Source organism: Schistocerca nitens, chromosome 1 (assembly GCF_023898315.1).
Source record: "Schistocerca nitens isolate TAMUIC-IGC-003100 chromosome 1, iqSchNite1.1, whole genome shotgun sequence".
In the NCBI taxonomy this organism is placed as follows: Eukaryota; Metazoa; Arthropoda; class Insecta; order Orthoptera; family Acrididae; genus Schistocerca; species Schistocerca nitens.
The window spans coordinates 307,602,361-307,609,080 of NC_064614.1; the positions used below are offsets into that span (position 1 = coordinate 307,602,361).

The 6,720-nt window shown below is 43.0% G+C and overlaps 1 pseudogene; it reads right to left on the bottom strand.

Annotated features, from left to right (window-relative positions):
* Positions 1–423: 423 nt before the first annotated feature.
* Positions 424–541, bottom strand: LOC126208155 (5S ribosomal RNA; annotated as a pseudogene).
* Between the last annotated feature and the right edge of the window lie 6,179 nt (positions 542–6,720).

Sequence of the window (6,720 nt, forward strand, 5' to 3'; positions counted from 1 at the left end):
AATTGTTTATTTTATAAGCCTTTTAAATCATAGACTTCTGCTCCCTCCCCCCATTTCTATTTCTGGAAGCAACAAGGTGCTTCAAATAAATATCATTAAATTTTTGCTGAAGGAAGTACCTAAATCAAATATGGCTTCCCATATGTAACTATGTTTCTTTAGCTTTTATTTGCACAGATCATAAAACCTAAGCGTTTTCTAACTGTTAGATAACACAAAGCACTCCGTCATCAGGCCACAAGTGGCCCATCGGGACCATCCGACCGCCGTGTCATCCTCACTGAGGATGCGAATAGGAGGGGCGTGTGGTCAGCACAGGATCTCCCGGTCGTTACGATGGTTTTCTTTGACCGGAGTCGCTACTGTTCGGTCGAGTGGCTCCTCAATTGGCATCACGAGGCTGAGTGCACCCATCCCGAAAAATGGCAACAGCACATGGCGGCTCGGATGGTCACCCGTCCAAGTGCCAGCCACGCCCGACAGCGCTTAACTTCGGTGATCTGACGGGAACCGGTGTATCCACTGCGGCAAGGCCGTTGCCCAGATAACACAAAGCCATTTCAAATTTTCGGCACGTGCTGCGCCTCACTTTAGTCTTGATTCTGTTGCGCAACTATTCCCTACGGGAAAATACCCTCCCTCCCCCTTCCCTCACCTTATAAGACTCTAAACTGTTATCTAAAATAGTCTACTAAACACAGTCAAAAGTTTCAGAAGCATGGTAAACACGAAGCTGATTCGCTGTCTGGTAAGTGAGAATATGAATGTTAAAAATCATAATAGTAACAAATGAGTATGAATCCCACTAGGTAACAATCACTTATGTGCAATGTCGATGAAAGTTCGAAGTTAAACTGCCATCCGTAATTCAAATATACGAGGGCTATTCGGAAAGTAAGGAACGATAGGTCGCGAAATGGAAGCCATAGTGAAAATGAAAACTGTTTTATTTGCAACAGTTAGCTACAAGTTCCAGCTACTTATCTCCATAGTCGCCGATCCGACTTAGACGTTTGTCGTAGAGTTGTACCAACTTTCCAACACCCTCGTTATAGAAGGCAGCCGCCAGCACGTTCCGCCAATTCTCTACGCTGGCCTACAGCTCGTTGTCTGTGGCGGTGTTGTCTTCATAGCCAGCGGTTCATGTGAGCAGAGATGAAACTCAGGGGAAGACAATTACGGGCTGTATTGTGGGTAAACATTTCCAATGGGAAACGATGCAGGAGCATCCTCATTGCCCCTGCAGAATGCGGCTGAAAATTGTCTTGAAGACGAAACCACACTACAGTTATGTAATGTTGGGTGCATTGCTTCAGGTGAAATTTCTCACCAGGCCCTCGTACTGGCGGGAGACACTATTGTTCTAGGTAACTTTATGTGCTCCCTGTGTGTTCACAACTAAAACGAACGATGTAATGCGATCGAGGGTATACTAGAAACATTGCCCAACAAACCTGTGCAAAACTTCATCGGTTTTTCACTGTGGTTTCCATTTTGCGACCGAACGTTTCTTACTTTCCGAATAACCCTTGTAGTAACTCTAAATGCAGTTTCCACAATCACAGCACAAATCAAAAACTGGACTTCACACGAAAATTAATAAAAAGCCCCGTACTAGCAGCATGTGCTGGAGAAAGTTCCCACAGTTAATTAAATATTGCGCGTTTGGTGTTGCTCTTCGAATATCAGTTCCGAATGACGACCAGTCCAGCGTTGCTGTTCAAATCTGTTCTCACTGATGACGAAAAATTTTATGTACAGCACTGCCACTGAGCGAAGAAAAAACAGATGTAGAAATACCTCTATTTTCGCGAAAACTGACGTCTAGTTTGTGCAGATACCACCACGAACGTGGCGTCTAACCCGGCCTGGCGTGTACTCCAGCAGCCGTCTGGCCTCTCTGTCTTAGCTTCCTGGCTCAATGACATCCATTTATTAACGATTGTTCATGCCTTCTTAGAATACAAATATCTTTTTTGTTACTGGGCAGATGTTTTTACAATGACACTTCGTCAGTTTCCTGGTATGCCGAACAGAAGCATGCTTCACGGTCGTTATATTGCATAAAAATTTTAAAGTTACTAAGAATTTTACGATAAAATGGAAAGTATTTGATTAATTAATTAAGGTAGCAAATTGTAATACTATAGCAAGTGTTATGCATACATCTGTGGAGATAATATTATTCCACTCTCCAGTAATGCATTCAGATTTTGTGTACAGTTAGGAGTTTAGTAGTTTATCGCTAATTAGTGAATCATTCACAGAAAAAGCGCCCCTATTCTAATTAAATCGAACCACACATATAAAACACAGCGCAGAATCCTTTTACCAGCTGCCATCGTTAGGAGTTGTTATATTTACTGACCAGTATTTAATTTGATCTTGACTAATTAAGTAATCAGCGCTGCAATTGCGCCCCAATTCAAATATATGCGTAGATACAGATCTCCTGTTGATATAAAGTGGTAGTTCTGTTTCTCGTCTTTTAAATGGCGCTTCATACATCCACGTAACACATATAGAGCAGAAGTTGCAATAAAAACACTATTTCCCATTATTCAAAGTTTAAATACCAGTAACGCTTTTTTTTATTTCTCGACGTGCGTCTGGCTTTCTCTTGAAATGATGTATTACTTAGTTTTTTAGCGTGTATTATGTAAGAGATACGTTTGGGTGACCAGCCCAGCATGCTGCAATCTTAAGTTGTGCTAAAGTCTTAGGAACAACTGATGTCTCAGAAATACCCAGTGTAATGTGACTTCAGACGGTCCATAGTGGTCAATAGACGATTCTTGACAAAGAAATAGGAAGAAAGGAAGGAAGAAAGAAAGATTAGTTTTAGCGTCTCGTTGACATCGAGGTTTATTAGAGACGACGCACAAGCTCGGATTGTGTCAAGGATGAGGAAGGAAATCGGCCTTGCCCTTTCAAAGGAACCATTCCCGGGTATGCCTGGAGCGATTAAATCACACAAAACCTAAATGTGGATGGCTGGACGCGTGTTTAAACCGTCGCCCTCCTGAATTCGAGTCCAGTGTGCTAACCACTGCGCCACCTCGCTCGGTGACTGAGCCTCGGCTCGGTGACAAATATCTAGGCATAACGCTGCAAGGCGATACGAAATGTAACGAGCACGTAAGGAAGGCAATGGGGAAAGCAAATGTTCGACTTCCATTCATTGGGAGAATTCTATGAACGGGTGGTACATCTGTAAAGGAGACCGCATATAGAACACTTATGTGACCGATTCTCGATACTGCTCGAGCGTTTGCGATAGCCAACATAGCGGATAAAGGAAGACGTCGAAGCAATTCAGAGGCAGACTGCTAGGTTTCTTACCGGCAGGTTCGATCATCAGGCGAGTGTTACGGAGGTGCTTCGTGAACGCAAATGGGAATCCCTAGAGGGAAGACGATGTTCTTTTCTCGAACATTTCGAGAAAATTTAGAGAATCGGCATCTGAATCAGACTGCAAAACGATTGTACAACCGCCAATGTACATTGCGGGTAAGGAACACAAAGATAAAGTAAGACAAATCATGGCTCCTATGGAGGTTGTTGTTGTTGTGGTCTTCAGTCCTGAGACTGGTTTGATGCAGCTCTCCATGCTACTCTATCCTGTGCAAGCTTCTTCATCTCCCAGTACCTACTGCAGCCTACATCCTTCTGAATCTGCTTAGTGTATTCATCTCTTGGTCTCCCTCTACGATTTTTACCCTCCACGCTGCCCTCCAATGCTAAATTTGTGATCCCTTGATGCATCAGAACATGTCCTACTAACCGGTCCCTTCTTTTTGTCAGGTTGTGCCACAAACTCCTCTTCTCCCCAATTCTATTCAATACCTCATCATTAGTTGTGTGATCTATCCATCTAATCTTCAGCATTCTTCTGTAGCACCACATTTCGAAAGCTTCTATTCTCTTCTTGTCCAAACTATTTATCGTCCACATTTCACTTCCATACATGGCTACACTGGATACAAATACTTTCAAAAACGATTTCCTGACATTTAAATCTACACTCGATGTTAACAAATTTCTCTTCTTCAGAAACGCTTTCCTTGCTATTGCCAGTCTACATTTTATATCTTCTCTACTTCGACCATCATCAGTTATTTTGCTCCCCAAATAGCAAAACTCCTTTACTACTTTAAGTGTTTCATTTCCTAATCTAATTCCATCAGCATCACCTGACTTAATTCGATTACATTCCATTATCCTCGTTTTGATTTTGTTGATGTTCATCTTATATCCTCCTTTCAAGACACTGTCCATTCCGTTCAACTGCTCTTCGAAGTCCTTCGCTGTCTCTGATAGAATTACAATGCATATAGACCATTTTTTATCCCACGCTCTGTTTGTGTGTGTAGAACACGAAAGGAGATGGCTAGTGGTGTTACTGAATTCCCTCCGCCACGCAGCAAACATTGGCTTGCGGGAATACATGTAGATGTAGATGCAGCTATATGTACTTCTTCATTTGCATCTATTATTTACAAGAAAATATATCAAGAAAGAAAGCTGCGCTTCAAACGAGTAGTATAATGATCACTGCAATACCGTGCGGTACTGTGATAAATACCTTCCGGGAAAGAAGAAACACAGCATCTGACTTGGTGTCACTGTTTTCGCCAGCAACTCCTCATAAACGGAGGGAACGATCACGCGCCAGTGAAGCGGCTACACGGAGGCCCCGAACAGGTGCCGGTGTCAGCGTCGGCAGGGGAGGAAGTGGCTGCAGACATCGGCCTCCGGCTCGCCGCCAGCTATGCCGGCCGGTATTCACAGCTGGGTTGCAGTCCGCATAATTCCGGCCGCAACTCGATTATTAGAGGAATGCGGACCGGGATGCCGCGGCCACACCGCCGGGCCCACAGCGCCACACACCGCATAATGTGCTGCCCGCCGGCTGCCGGCTGCACACGCGGTCGGGGCAGGGCACGGACCGCTGCGTGCACCGGAGGACGCCTAGCCAGCGCGCCTCTCCTCACTCCAAGGTGTTTATATTCTTTCTGATCGCCGTACTGGCAAGGGGCATACGGGGTTGTTAGTACTGCTTATGCTTGCGACTTTCGAGCGATTCTTTCACTGAGCTACGAAGTAGACTGTAGTAAGTGAAACAGGCAAAAAGGAATACAAAAATCTCAAAAATGAGATCAACAGGAAGTGCAAAGTGGCTAAGCGGGGATGGCTAGAGGACAAATGTAAGGATGTAGAGGCTTATCTCATGAGGGGTAAGATAGATACTGCCTACAGGAAAATTAAAGAGACATTTGCAGAAAAGAGAACCACTTGTATGAATATCAAGAGCTCAGATGGAAACCCAGTTCTAAGCAAAGAAGGGAAAGCAGAAAGGTGGAAGGAGTATATAGAGGGTCTATACAAGGGCGATGTACTTGAGGACAATATTATGGAAATGGAAGAGGATGTAGATGAAGACGAAATAGGAGATACGATACTGCGTGAAGAGTTTGACAGAGCACTGAAAGACCTAAGTCGAAAGAAGGCCCCGGGAGTAGACAACATTCCATTAGAACTACTGATGGCCTTGGGAGAGCCAGTCCAGACAAACCTCTACCATCTGGTGAGCAAGATGTGTGAGACAGGCAAAATACTCTCAGACTTCAAGAAGAATATAATAACTCCAATCCCAAAGAATGCAGGTGTTGACAGATGTGAAAATTACCGAACTATTAGTTTAATAAGTCACAGCTGCAAAATACTAACACGAATTCTTTACAGACGAATGGAAAAACTGTTAGAAGCCAACCTCGGGGAAGATCAGTTTGGATTCCGTAGAAATGTTGGAACACGTGAGGCAATACTAATCCTACACTTATATTAGAAGAAAGATTAAGGAAAGGCAAACCTACGTTTCTAGCATTTGTAGACTTAGAGAAACCTTTTGACAATGTTGACTGGAATACTCTCTTTCAAATTCTAAAGGTGGCAGGGGTAAAATACTGGGAGCGAAAGACTATTTACAATTTGTACAGAAACCAGATCGCAGTTATAAGAGTCGAGGGACATGAATGGGAAGCAGTGGTTGGAAAGTGAGTGAGACAGGGTTGTAGCCTCTCCCCGATATTATTCAATTTCTATACTCAGCAAGCAGTAAAGGAAACAAAAGAAAAATTCGGAGTAGGTATTAAAATCCATGGAGAAGAAATTAAAACTTTAAGGTTCGCCGATGACATTGTAATTGCGTCAGAGACAGCAAAGGACTTGGAAGAGCAGTTGAACGGAATGGACAGTGTCTTGAAAGGAAGGTATAAGATGAACATCAACAAAAGCAAAACGAAGATAACAGAATGTAGTCGATTTAAGTCGGGTGATGCTGAGGGAATTAGATTACGAAATGAGACACTTAATGTAGTAAAGGAGTTTTGCTATTTGGGGAGCAAAATAACTGAAGTAGAGAAGTAGAGAAGATGTAAAATGAGAAGATATAAAAATAAGATGAGAAGATATAAAATGTAGACTGTCAATGGCAAGGAAAGCGTTTCTGAAGAAGAGAAATTTGTTAACATCGAGGATTGACTTAAGTGTCAGGAAGTCGTTTCTGAATGTATTTGTATGGAGTGTAGCCATGTATGGAAGTGAAACATGGACGGTAAATAGTTAAGACAAGAAGAGAATAGAAGCTTTCGAAATGTGGTGCTACAGAAGAATGCTGAAGATTAAATGGGTATATCACACAACTAATGCAGAGGCATT